Raw genomic sequence first — 15,465 nt, forward strand, 5'->3', positions numbered from 1 at the left:
ACAGAACAAAGACATGAAACATCATAACGTGGATGAACCTTGAGGAAATTATGTTGAGCAAAGTTAGCCAGAAACAAAATGACAAATACTGTATGGTCTCACTAATATGAACTAACATTAGTGAGCAACCTTTGAAAGTTAAAAGCTGATAACAGGCTACCAGGATATTGAAAGAGTGTAGACATCGGGCATTTGATGCTGAAGGACTACAGAATGTTCAGCAGGATTTATTGTATAGATCCAGAAATACATAGCATAATACTGTGTAAATGTAGCACAATATTGTAAGTACACTGAACAAAGATATCTGTGAGTAGGGCTGAAGGAGGTGGAATAGGGGAATGTATGACACCAGAGGTGAAAATGGATGGTGGAGACTGGGAGTGTATAACTTGGCAAAACCTGGACTGGCCAATGACTGTTGCTAAATGTACAAATATAAAAATGTTTTATATGTGGGAGAACAAATGAATGTCAACCATGTTGAGTGTTGAAGAAGGGATGGTATTTGGGAGAAAACATAATCAAGGCAAGCTGGAGTCTGTGGTCGGCAGTAACACTGTGACATTCTTCCATTATATGTGGCAGGGGCGGTGTACCAAAGGTGGAAGAGGGGGATGTGGGGGAGGGATATGGGATTCTTGGTAGTGGTGGTGTTTTCTGTCCTTACTATTATATCGTATTTTATGACATTTTATTTTTCTTTTTATTATCTTTTTTATCATTTGCCAAAATTAAAAAAAAAAAACTTTTTCACAGTAATCCATATGTTCAAGTGCTTACTGTGATGATACCATGAAGAACTGATTGTACACTATGGATAATTGTACGGTATGTGAATATATCTCTATAAAATTGTAGGAAAAAATATAAATGGGATAAAAATGCTGGAGAAGACATGTAGAGAGGGATGTGCCTATTTACTATAGATGAGGAGGCAGAACAGTGTAGCCTTTCTGGAGGTCAGTGTGGTGGTTCCACAGGAAGCTAGGTATGTGAGGGCATGGTGTCTGGCAACCTCATTGTGGGGTATGTACTTGAAGGATCTAGGAGCAGGGATATGGATAGACATTTACATGCTGGTGTTTATGGAGGCAGTATTCATGATTTGCAATGGCTGGAGGTAGCCCAAGGGTACACTGACTGAGGAACAGAATGGTGAACTGTGGTGCATGCATACAATGGAATATTGAGCAACTACCAGAAGGAGTGAAGCTGTAAGAAACACAATGAGGTGAATGGATCCTGTAGACAGCATTTTGAGTGAAGTACACCAGAAACAAAAGCAAACACTATAATCCCTCACCAATGTGGACTAACTACAATGTGTAAACTCAGAATTGAATCTTAGAGCACAGCCTAACAGGGAAACAATTATTGTAATGGTGCCTAGATTGTAAGCTCTTACAGCAGTCAAATCTATTCCTGAATTGTAATGGCTGTCTCAAAACTCTGCAATGCTGATCCCTTTGTGTATGACCTGATTGGTTTCTGGAAAATTGGGTATCTGGGTGACACCTGAAACTCAGAGCTAGAGCTCTGCAGATATGAATGTCAGTATTAATGCATACAGCAACTGTTTAAAAAAAAAAAAAAAGCTGTAAAAGAGTGTAGACTTCAATTAGAGATATGAATGAAGCAGATCTGGTTACAACTAGGGCAAATCAGGCCAAAGGGTAAAGGTTGAAATTAACTGTGTTTTAGAGCTTTGGCTTCAGTGTGAGACCAGGGGAGGAGATTTTTTTTGGTGTAGGATCTCTATTTTCTAAACGATTTAACTTCTACAGTCAATTTGTTCAAATACCATGATTGCATTGAGCTTTGAGTAGGAGGTGAGCTGTGGTGGGTTTGTGTAGGTTACAGTGAAATAGCAACACACCTCAGAGTGATTTGGGTGGAGAATAAAAATGTATATGCGGGGGCCCTCTGGGGAGCTGGGGGAAAATGCAGAAGTGTTGGACTTCCTCACCTGGATTGTTGCTGATGTTCTCACAAACATTGGGGACTGATGGCTTGATATGCTAAGCCCCGTTTTGGGGCTTGCCCTTGTGAAGCTTGTTACTGCAAAGGAGAGGCTAAACCTGCTTATAATTGTGCCTAAGAGTCTCCCCCAAATACCTCCTTGTTGCTCAGATGTGGCCCTCTCTCTCTAACTGAGCCACCTCGGCAGGTGATCTCACTGCCCTCCCCATGTGGGACCTGACTCCCAGGGGTATAAATCTCCCTGGCAATGCAGGATATGACTCACGGGGATAAATCTGGAACTAGCATCATGGGATTGAGGACATCTTCTTGACCAGGAGGGGGATGTGAGGTGAAGCAAAGTAGGGCTTCAGTAGCTGGGAGATTTTAAATGGAGTCAAGAGGTCACTCTGGTGGACGTTTTAATGCACAATACAAATAACACTTTTTGGGTTTTGGTGTATTGGAATGGCTAGAAGTAAATACCTGGAACTATCAAACTCCAACCCAGTAGCTTTGACTCTTGAAGATGATTGTATAGCAATGTAGCTTGCAGGGAGTGACAGTGTGGTTGTGAAACCCTTGTGGATCACACTGCATTTGTCCAGTGTATGGATGGATGGGTGGAAGAATGGGGACAAAAACTAAGTGAAAAATTGGATGGGATGGGGGGGGGGTTGGGTGTTCTTTTTTACTTTTATTTCTTATTCTGATTCTGATTCTCTCTGGTGTGAGGAAAGGGTTCAAGGATGGATTAGGGTGATGGATGCATAACTGTGTGACGGTGATGTGAACGATTGACTGTGCACCATAGATGATTGTATGGTGTGTGAATATATCTCAATAAAACTGAATCCAATTAAAAAACAACAACAACAAAAATAAGGAACCAAAGAGAAATACAGGACCTAAAAAATAAAGCAACTAAAATTAAAAATTCCCTAGAGGGGTTCTATGACAAACTGGAGCTGGTGGAATAAAAAATAAGCAAACTCAAAGATAGGACAATTGAAATCGCCCAGTATGAGGAAAAGAAAGTAAAAAGAATGAAGTAAAATAAACAGAGCCTGAGAGACCTATGGGATACCATCAAATGTACCAACATATGCATTATAGGAGTTGCAGAGCAGAGGAAAGAAAGAAAGGGGCAGAAAGAACAGTTGATGAAATAATGGCTGAAACCTTCCCAAATTTAACACAATATGTCTCTCTCTATATATGTATATCCACAAAGCTCAACAGACTTCAAACAGGATAAACTCAAAGAGATCCTCACTGAAACATATTATAATCAGGCTGCTAAATGCCAAAGACAAAGAAATAATCCTGAAAGCTACAGGAGAAAAGCAGTGTGTCATTTACACGGAGCCTCAGTAAGACTAAGTGGTGCCTATTTCCCATCAGATGCCACGGAGAGGAGAGGCACAGAAATGAAATATTTAAAGTGCTGAGAGAAAAAAAAAATGTCAACCAAGCATTCTCTATTTGATAAAACTTTTTCAAAAGGAGGGAGGGATTAAAATATTCCCAGAGAAACAAAAGGTGAGGGAGTTCATCAATACTAGACATATTCTACAACAGTTCTTCAGGTTCAAAGGAAAGGACACTAGACAGTAGCTCAAATTTGTATAAAGAAATAAAGATCTCCAGTGAAGCTAACTACATGAGTAAGTATAAATGCCAGTACTACTATATTTTTGGATTACAATGTCATTTTTTACTTTTTACATGATCCAAAATGCAAATGTACAAAAAGTAATTATAAATCTATGGTGTTGGGCACACAATGGATAAAGATGCCATTTGTGACAACTTGGGGGTGTATCTGGGAGTATGGGAACATAGCTTGTGTAGGTGATAGAAGTTGTTATTAAATCAAAGTTGTAATAGATTAACAATGCTAAGTTTAAGCCCCATAGTAACCACAAAGAAAATATCTAAAAAAAATCACAGAAGGAAATGAAAAGGTATTCTAAATGGTTTACTACAGAAGATAAACTAAATGCAAAAGTAAGGAGTAATGAAAGAAATGAAGGAGAAAAAAAGGTATAAGACTTTTAAAAGTCAAAATGGCAGAAGTCCTACCTTATCAGTGATTGCTTTAAATTTAAATGATGAAGCTCTCCAACCAAAAGAGAGAAACTGACAAATGGATTAAAAAAAATTATAATAAGCCAGACCCAACTATCTTCTGTTTAAAAGATACTTACCTTAAATTCAAAGACACAAACAGCTTGAAAGTAAAAGGATGAAAAAAGAGAGCTGGAGTGGCTATATGAATATCAGATAAAATAGATGTTGTCAAAACTGTTACAAGGAAAAATAAGGACAGTATACGTTGATAAAAAAGTAAATTCAACAAGAAGATAAAAAAAAATTATAAACATATTTGCATGTAACAAAAGACCCCCAAAAAGGATAAAGCAAACATTGACATAACTAAAGGGAGAAACAGATCTACATTAGTAGTAGGAGACTTCAGTATACCACTTTTGATAATGAATAAAACAGCTAGACAGATGATCAACAAGGACATTGTTTTAATTTCCTAGTTTGCTGAAGCAAACACCATGCAATATGTTGGCTTAAACAATGGGAATATATTAGCTGATGGTTTTGAAGCTAAAAAAAAGTCCAAATCAAGACATCACCAAGGTGATGCCTTTTTCCTGAAGACTAGAGTTCTGAGGCTAGCTGCCAGCTAGCCAGGTGGGCTACACCTTCACTGAAGTAACCTCATCAAAAGTTCCTACTTACAATGGGCTCACACCCACAGGAACGGACTAGGTTTAGGAACATGTTTTTTCTGGGTACGTACAGCTCCAAACCACCACAGAAATAGAACAATATTGAACAATACTGAAACCAACCAGACCTAACAGACATATATAGAACACTTCACCCAACATCAGCATAATACCCATTTCAACCACACACGGATCATTCTCCAGGATACACCGTATAGTATGTTACCAAAAAAAGTCTCAATAAATACAAATTTAAGAGTGAAATCAAAGTATATTCTCTGACCACAAAGGAATGAGGCTGGGGATGAAAAAAAAAAAAAAAAACTGGAAAAATCTCCAATATGTCAGTATTAAACAATACAATGTTAAATAACCATGGGCCAAAGAAGAAATCACAAGGGAAATTAGGAATTACCTTGAGCAAATGAAAACAAAGATACCACATACCATAAGTTATAGGATGCAGCAAAGGCACTTCTCAGAGAAATTTATAGCTGCAAATGCTTATATTAAAAGGGAATAGAGATCTGAAAGCAGTAACTTAACCTCACACCTGGAGGAACCATAAAAGGAGCAAACTAACTCCAAAATGAGCAGAAGGAAAGAAAGAGTAAAGATTAGAGTGGAGATGAATGAAACAGAGAACAGAAAGACAATAGAGAAAATCAATGAAATCAGTTTTTCTTTGAAAAGATCAATAAATGGACAAACCATTAGCCAGACTGACAAAGAATAAAAGAGGAACAAATAACTAAAATCAGAAACATAAGGGGTGGAATTACTACAGATCTGAGAGAATAAAAATGACTATAACAAATACTCTGAACACCAATGAATTAGACGAACTTGATGAGATGGACAAATTCCTAGAAAACACACAAATTACCTAAACTGAACCAAGAAGAAATAGAAAATCTCAACAGGCCAATAACCTGTAGAGAGATTGAATCAGTAATCAAAGCTTCTCAACAAAGAAAAGCCACGTGAACTTACTGGTAAATTTTACCACACATTCAAAGAAGAATTAATTCTACTATTAGGGAAATATTAGTAAACACTTCCTAATTCATTGTATCAGGACAGCCTTACTCTAATACCAAAGCCAAATAAGAGATCCCAAGGAAAACAAAAAATCATAGACCAATATCCCTTTTGCATATAGATCTAAAACTCCTCTAGAAAAAAAAAAAGTAACCAGCAAACTGAATCCAACAGCACATTACAAGAATTATACAAGATCAATACCTTTAGGCTTGAATATAAACACTTGCCTGTAAAACCAAGCAAGTCCACCTTAACATTAAACATATTTTAAAATTTGGGGATAAAAGGTTTTGGTTAAATAATTCATCCTTACATTGCTTATTATACCCCAAGTTTTCCAAGTGCTTCCCGTTTACCAAACTTATTTGTCTCTAAAGACAATCACATAAGGTAGTTTGAGAAATTAATGTATTCAAACTTAGCACATTAGATTTGTCACTTGAGCATGTCAAAAGTAGTGGTTTAGAGCACAGCATTTTAACTAGATTGCCTGGGATTGAATCTCACCTCTACCACTACTAGTGTGTAACCTTGGACAAGTTACTTAACCTTTCTGTTTCTCAATCTGCTACCATGTAAAAATAAGGGTAAAAATAATAGCCACCTCTTAGGGTCCTTTGAGGATCAAATAAGATCCTGAACAAAAGTTAAGTACACTCAACCATACTATCTACCCCACCCTGATTTTTAAAAAGGTGGTCACATAAGTTTGTGGTGCCTCTAGCTTATTTTATTTTGTGGTAACACTATAAAATATAAAATTTCCCCTTAAGTCACTTTCAAGTATACATTCTGATATAAGACATTCACAATGTTGTGCTACCATCACCACCAGCCAATAGCCAAACGTTTCATCACTCCAATGGAAACTCTGAAACCACTTAGCATTAACTCCCCTTTCTACTACCTCCCTTCTATAGCCCCTGGTTCCTGTAATCTATCTTTCTCTTTGATTTGCATATTCTAGTTAACTCATTTCAGCGAAATCGTCATCATCTGGTTGTCGTTTTGTATCTGGCTTATTTTCACTCAACAGTTCTTCATGTTGTAGCAAGTATGGGAACTTCATTCCTATATTCCAGCTGAATAATATTCCATGGGTGTATATACCACATTGGTTTATATCATATCAATGGTTGCTAGAATTTGGGTTGCTTCCAACTTTTGGCTACTGTATAATATTGGGGACTTATAAAATAGTCTACACTCCTATATTAAACTCATCCTGGTAATATGTTCCAAATAAATGTTCCCAAATGATTTCATCTATCCCCCTAGGAAATAAGTCTCCGCAATGAAATCATGAGCAGTTTTAGAAAGAACACATTCTATTTTTTTAATTGACAAAATTCAGATGTGTAAAATAAATATCTTTCTCACTGATTTGTATTTGCATGAGGGCGAAGTCTGATTGTTAATTCCATTTTTTCCTCAGTTATTCAGAAATTTTCTCAGTCAGGTGAGGCATAACTCAGCCAATCAGAATTTTTGTTCCCTCCTCTGTGGTGCCCAATCATGGGAATGGGGTGACAACGTCTTGTGTTAAGTTGGTGGTTGACCCAGGTTATGACTATCCCTCCACCCCAATATCCACTGATGTGTGTGTTGTCCATGCCCCGAAGCCAGCTAGAGTCCAAACCTACTTTTTTCCTAGCACCCCTCATTACAAGCAAGAAACCCTTCAGGGACTGCTGGCTTCTAACTAAATCCTGCACTCCTTTGCAGGCCAAATATTCCGGGATCTTGATTATGTTAGTGCCCCCAATAAATCATCAGACACTGGAAAGCTGTGGGAGGGAGGGTCTCTATGGTCATGTTCTTCCCAGGCTCCAATATAGAAGCAAGCTAAGAGCTCCATACTCTCATGTTCCCAAACATATTTTTACTTAGTGGGGGTGGGGTAGGGACGGGGAGAATTTTAATTGTTTTTATGAGTCCATCATCCCCAAGAACTTTCAATCTCACTCTCTTCCTTACTTTGAACCTTTCCCAACCTCCTTTGAGACTACATCTAACCAATCAGGTGTGGTTTATAACAAAAGTTATTTCTGTGATGTCATCTGTAGGCAATGGATTCAAAAAATAGCTGCAAGCAAAATGGACACAATTTGAACAATTTATACCTTAATCAAAATGCATTCAGAACAAGTGGTGATACATCTTGAAAACCACTACATAATTGTCTCTATATTTTTCTGAAAGAAAAAGCCATTAACTGTCAGTAAATTCCATCAAATTTAACTTTCCTAGATAAAATATACAATTTTTCTGTTGTTCAACATACAATGTGTCATACATGGTAACTCCTCAATAAATGACCCCTAGATGAATAACATCCTCTTGAAGAAATTCTTTTCAATTTATCATGGTTTTCTATTCAGAACCTGAACAGGTATATTAATTTTTGATAGTGCCTCCACCACATCTAACTATTCTAGCTTGAGGTTACATTAGAACCAAAACAGCTTGCTTCTCCAGATAAACAGTGCCATTGGAATTTAGGTGTGTGTTTGTTTTGTTTAAACCTGGTATCAAAATAAAAGACTGCTTAGTAAAGCCCCGGCATTTCCAAGGGGAGAAATGGAGAAGGGAAGATTTTGCTGAGCTCCTAAAAATATAAGCCCTTCATGAGGTACTGTTTCGTTCCACGTTACTGCAATACGCTATTTTACCATGTGACTCACACAGCCAGAAATCATAGGCATCATGAATTGGAATCACTGGGTGCCATATGAGGTACTTATGACCACTTTCCTATTCAAGGTGGCCTTAGGAAACTATAATCCTTTCATTAGCTATTTAATTGTCCTGGGAATATCCTGAGTCAATATTTTTATTTCCTGTTTTCACCTGGCAGTGGTGAACATTTTTCTCCGTTTTTTGAACATCTAACTAAATTTAACTTGGTAGTTATGACAAGACAGACATGCAGGAAGCTGCCCAGGCCAAATGAACTGGAAAACTCTAACAATAGAAAAAATGCCTTTCTGTTTTGAAGGAAATCTTAAAGTTCTGAAGAGCCTCACCACAACCTAATTCCATTGTGATGCTACAATTGGATTTTTTTTTAATTTCCAAACTTCTACAGAGTTAAAATCCCTGCTAAAATATTTCAATTCTGTAATATAAGAAGGTAAAAAAAAACTTGTATGCATTTATTTTGAAAAGCTGATTGTAACACATACCTTGTATCAACTACTTTTTATTTACTCATACAGAAAGCACAGAAAGCAGCATCTGCCAACTAATTTCAAATGAAATCCTCTTGAGTTTCACAAACCTAAAATTTATTTTCATACAAGTAGTCTTTGAAGCATTTACAGTTTCTTGTTAGCATCTTTTTATGACCTAAAACAAATCAGACTCAGGAAGGGATATTAAGCCATCATACTTACATATAAACAATTTTTTTTTAATCTATTCAACAACACATGGCTCTTTTCTAACATAACAAAGGCATGAAATATATTGGTTTTCGTAATCCTTTTTTGCAATTCTTCTTTTCTTTTTCCAATTCTTCTCTTCTTTTTCCAAACAAACGGACCCCATAAAACCCATACACAAAAGTGAACAATCTGCTCCTTCTATATAATCTATCAGAATATTAACCCCCCAAAAGGTGCCTGCTGTTGACTGGAAATTCAAACTTGCTCGAGTTAGGTAATGTAAGAATACGTAGGTCTTCCCTTTAATGCTTTCTAAAATATGCATGATGTAAATGAGCTTGATTTCCCAGCCTGATTAGACTAGAACTGAATTAGAAATGAACAGCTGGCTCAAAAGGAGATGAAATGTTGGGAGGGATAAAGAGTAGGAGCTCTTTCTGGGATAGGCAAGCACACTGCCAGTGAAAGATAAAAAGTAAGTGTAATTTACCGATTGTACAACATGTGATTTAGAATCACTGTGACAAACAGACCCTCAGTTCCCAGGGACATCTAGAGCCAAGGGTTTCTAATACAGGCTTTCTTCAATTGCTTGATTTCACTAGACCCAATTCCACTCTACACCCATCTACAACTGCCATAAAGTGTGTGTGTGTGTGTGTGTGTGTGTGTGTGTATCTATATGTTCTTTTTCTAACCTTTACTTAATTTGAAGAACAGTACCAGACACCATTTGATTTTGCAAGTAGTCATTTGTGTATATGAAATAACTTCTCAATGCAGTGGAACTCTGAAAAATTACCCCAAAAAATGCAATATTTCAGGACTTTCAAAGTAGTTTCTATGTAATACACTTATAAATTCTATGCAGGTATGTAATGAACACACACTCATAAAAGGAATTCTCTGCTACTAAAAAAGTATTTTCACCCTCTCAGTAATTTCAGTTAACATTTATTAAGCACTACAAGATGTCAAACACTGTTCTAAGTGCTTTGATCATGTAGTAACTTAATCCTAACAATATCCCTATAAGTTGGTCATATTATTATCTCCACACAAGTCAGCTAGTAAGTGGCAGAGCCAACATTCAACCCCAAGCAGTTGGACTCATGAGTGCATGTTCCTACCACAATAATATGCAGCCTCTTGTTTTCTCGAGTTATACAGGTATTATTACGTCAGTTTTTAGATAAGAAAATTGAGCCTCTGGGAGTTAAAAACGTTCACACTTCTTCAGCTAACAAGTGATAGATATTCTCTGATTCCAAAGTCCATGCTCATAGCCACTTATGAGCTTGTAAAACCACTATAGCCTCCTAAATCCAGGACTGCTACATAAAATGTGAAATGTGAAAATGTGAAACATGACCATCAAATACAACAGAACCAAAAGTGACCAAGTTATATAAGTGGCATGACCCACACCACCTCAATGAGGTGGCCAAACCACAGATAGGATCAAAATTTTCCACACTAATCACAGAGCAACGGTCCCAGGCTAAACCTCCTGCTGGGCCCAGAGCCACACTGTCAACATTGTAGATGGCCTTTATTTTCCTGATCTTTACAAATCCTCACAGCAGTTTCTCTGTCTCCAGGAGTTGCCACAGGCTAAGTCAGAAGGAAATTCAACCCAGAGACCCAAAACTGGATTCAAAACGGGAACTGCCCTCAACTCTGAATCAGGAATTGCCTCTATACAGAGCTCTTTGATCCAGGAGAGGAAACCCACTGGCATAAAGGAAGAGAGAAGCAGATCATAGAAAATAAATACTTTGTTGCTAAAGATCTTGTCCTTCTAGATGAGCATTTCTGGATTTCAGAGTGTCTAGCTCCTGCTGCGTTTAGATGAGCTTGTCCTCTATCCCCTACATAAATGAGAAGAATTTTGGATTCAAACATAAAAGCACAGCAGCAGGCCACAGAGTCCACAGCAATCAGGCATGCTGGGAGACCCAGCTGGTTCATACACCATATGTGCCCTGCTTATCCATCTGGTTCTTTGGAAAAGGCCAAACAAAACAGTGAAAGCAAATGGCAGAGTAGAGCTTTGGACTTGGCCTTGAAGCACACACTGACCTCACTTTCTAAGAGTTCTTCCTGTAAATCATTTGGGTTGTAAGTAGTTTGCTATAAAATATAAGCAACCCAACCTGTATAAAGCTTTAAAAAGAGAAGTTCCAAAGTTACATCTGATTATCAGCTATTCCTCTTATTTCAATCCCTCTATTTAACAATATTACTCCATGATATAAAACCTGAAATTCAGTGAAATCATGGAAACATATAGGTAAGCACATGTGAATCCAAACAAAAACAATCACAATATATATGACCACTATGAAAGCCTTTACACCAAACTATTTCTTAGAGCTAGGATAGGGCTTTACTTTTTAAAGCAAAAGTCAAAAAAGTAAATTTCAATGTAATAAGAAGACCCTACATTCTCTGAAAAATCTACATTTTAACTATGTTTTTCATAATTTCTACTTTGATTAACCTTGGATTACTTTCTGAAACTAGCATATCTCTACAGCTGACGCTACCACTGAATTTAGCATATATATATATTCAAGTAAATTTCAATAGACCAAACGTTAGCCAGGGCCTATACCTGTTTTCACAACCTTGGCACTATTAACATTTTATACCAGATAATTCTTTGTTGTGAGGAGGTACACTATGGGATGTTTAGCAGCCTCCCCAGTCTCTACCTACTAAATACCAGTAGTAGTACTCCCATCCCGGCTGTGATAACCCCAAATCAGTTGTCCCTAGAAAGGTGGAGTAAGGGGTCATAATTACCCCTGGTTGACAGCCACTGTCTAAATTATATTATGAATCAGTTTTGAATACTGATCAAACCTTTCCATGAATACACAATAATTCAATAATTACTCAATACTAATGGTAAAAGGCAATGACTAGGCACATTACTGAATTTCTTAATCCTAGCTAATCATTTATCTTCTGAACTCATAAAAATGATGTTATAATGATTTTGCCTTTCTGAAGATCATGAAAATCTAAACATATGTCTGTGTATATTGTATAATATAATGAATATACAATATACATACATACAATGAAAATAAACATGGGATTTCTTAAATCTGAATTTTCCAAATTATTCTGAACGAATGATTCGATGAGGTAGCATGGTTCACCCAGAAAGAATATGGTGCTTTACCTTCAAATTCAATGAAGTGTACAAAATTTCAAAATGTGGGCAGTTAATGGAATTAAAATATATATTTATATCAATAAATTATGTTAAAAGGAACAGTCATTTAAACCTGTACTTTGTCTCTCCCACTGGGCTAGGCCTGATGGCAGATAGTAAGGTGAATCAGGCCAACATGGTTCTTTGCTCAAAAAGGCCTTTCAGTGGTAGAGGAGGGGAAGAAAAGAGAGCGTGAGAGCAAGAGCGAGCGAGAGAGGGAATAAATTACTGCCAATATTTGGTATTAGGTAATGTTTCTATAGAATGGGTAGATATGAACAAGAAAATCTGAAGAAATGCATTAAAGTCAGAAAAGTATAGCGTATGTTAAGACAAAGATAAATAGTTTAATTAGTCTGGATTATGGAGTTATAGGCTCTGTACAGGGCAAGTAGGTTAAGAGGTTGGGAAAACAGATGTGGTGAGAAGAGAGAACTAAGAATAAAAAATAGTTGGCATGAGATCATAGAGGGCTTTATATGTCAGATTAATGAAACTGTCTGGTTGTATAAGCAACAGGGAGCCACTAGAAAAAAAAAAAGGATCAGAATGAGATAAGAGACCGGCATTAAGAAACTGTACGTTTTTTTAGATCTCAAATTTCACATCTATCATCCACCTACATCTTACGTACTTGACCTTCCCTACCTACAGGTGGGAATCTAGTCAATTAAGGAACTCTATTCTGCTTCTGAGATCTAGGATCAAGTCACTTTTGTGATTCACCTGCTCCTCAATTTATTTTTGTTTTTGTTTTCCCAAGTGCTAATAACTATAGCTGTCTTATTTTAAAACTATAACCACTTGCTCCCAATCCTAGAAATCCAACCCTGGCTTTTCCCCCTTTATTAATAGGCCTACTGATACCATTGACATAACAGGGCTGAGACTTTTCTCCTAAACAGCCATCATTCCCTACAGAAAATGAAATCCAACCTCCATGGCCAGGGCTTGCTCTGGCAGGCATGACTTCTTTCCTACTGCCTGGGTGCATCTTCTAGTATTTCTTGATCTGGCTTCTACATGCTCATGTTCTTCTGGATTCCTGGCCACTTCTCTCACCCTGGATTGGCTCTCTGATGCTCATTGGTTGGCCTACAGTTATTCCCTGCTCCCCATTTCCCCCTTCTGCAGACACTGAGTTTTGCAAGAGTCTGTCCCTACTCCCTATACCAACAAAGTAGGCAGGTTTATATAAGGCCAAGTGCCAAGTCTTCCCTGCCTCAATGAGGGTAACTTTCCATGCACAGCTGGGCATGTGATGACAGATAACTGGCAGATGGGAAGGATGAATGGGAGGGAAGAGAGAAGCAGCAAGACCAAGGAGGGCTAAAAGCTTGTGGGAAGATGGTGAAGTAGGAAGCTCCAGGAATCAGTCCCTTCATGAAAACAGCTATTAAACAGGCAGGAACTGTATGAATCAACTATTTTGAAACTCCAGAGTTCAGTGGAACACTTTGTTGTATCTAGGGCAGAGCTGGAAGAAGAGGCTGGTAAATTACAATAAATACCAGTAAATTGCTTTCTCCTGACGGCCCTTACTGCTGCCCATCCCCCCACTCTCACAGCAGCAGCAATTAAGATCAGTCCCTGGTATAGCCTGCTGGTGCCAGAAAGGGACATAAAATCCAGTTTTTTTCCCCAAGATGGGGGGAGAAGGGTGTGGTCTGATCACTAATTCCTGCATCTGAATGGCTACTATGGGACCTGGCTATGAGGGCGGCCATCGTTACACCTGCCCAGGTGAAAAACAGCAGAGGAGACATAAAGACAGAAAGCCTCCTCAGAGCTGTAGAGTTGAAGGGCTGTATTGGCTGGGCAGGTGTCAAGTCAAAGAAAGCATAGCTGTGAGGAACCATGGAAGAAGTTCCTAGGGCCCTGTTTGGCCCCTCTCTCATCCCCTCCTCACAGGAGTTTGGAGCCAGCTGGCTGACAGTCAAGGAAGATCTGTTCATATACCAGACTCAAGGGTGGGGGGGGGGTGGGGGGTATGGGATATGTGGGGTTTTCTTGTTTCTTTTTATTTCTTTTTCTGGAGTAATGCAAATGTTCTAAAAATGATCATGGTGATGAATGCACAACTATGTGATAATACTATGAACCACTGATTGTAAACTTTGGATGGATTTTATGTGTGAATATATCTCAGTAAAATTACATTAAAAAAAAAAAAAAGAAGCCCAGACTGTGGACATACCTGACAAAGACTTTAAATAAATGATCTTCAGTATGCTCAAGGAGAGGAAGGAAAATACAGAGAAAGAACTAAAAGATATCAGGGAAACAATGAATAAATAATATGAGAATCTTAATAAAGATAGAAATTCTTAAAAGGAACAAAACAGAACTACTGGAGTTGAAGACCACAATAACCGAAATGAAAAAAAAAAAAATCCTAGGAGGGTTTCAACAGCAGATTGGGTGTTGGCAGAAAAAAGAATCGCAAAGTCAAGACAAGATGATTAAAATGAGCCAGGGAGAGGAGCAGGAAGACAAGAGAATTATTAAAAGGGGTAATGGACCTAACTATAAGAAATAGAACTATAAAACTCCTAGAAGTAAACATAGGGCAGTACTTTCTGGACCTTCTGTTAGGCAATGGTTTCTTAGACTTTACTCTCAAAGCACAAGCAACAAAAGAAAAAACAGATAAATAGGAATTCATCAAAATTAAAAATGTTTTTGTATCAAAGGACTTGTCACAAAAGTAAAACTACAAGCTATGCATGGGAGGAAATACGTGTAAACTGCATACCCGATAAGAGTTTAATATACTGAATATATAAATAAATCCTACAAGTCAACAAGAGAAAGACAAACAAACCAATTAAAAAATGAGTGAAAGATTTGAATAGACATTTCTCCAAAGAGGAACTACAAATGGCCAAAAACCACATGAAAAGATGCTCAACATCATTAGCCATCAGGGAAATGTAAATTAAAACCACAATGAGATACCATTTCACATCCATTAGAATACCTGCTATTAAAAAAAAAAAAAAAAGAAAAAAACAGAAAATTAGAAGTGTTGGAGAAGATGTGGAGAAATAGGCACACTCATTCATTGGTGGTGGGAATGTAAAATGGTTCAGCCACAGTG

The sequence above is a fragment of the Choloepus didactylus genome, chromosome 7 (assembly GCF_015220235.1).
Source record: "Choloepus didactylus isolate mChoDid1 chromosome 7, mChoDid1.pri, whole genome shotgun sequence".
NCBI lineage: Eukaryota > Metazoa > Chordata > Mammalia > Pilosa > Megalonychidae > Choloepus > Choloepus didactylus.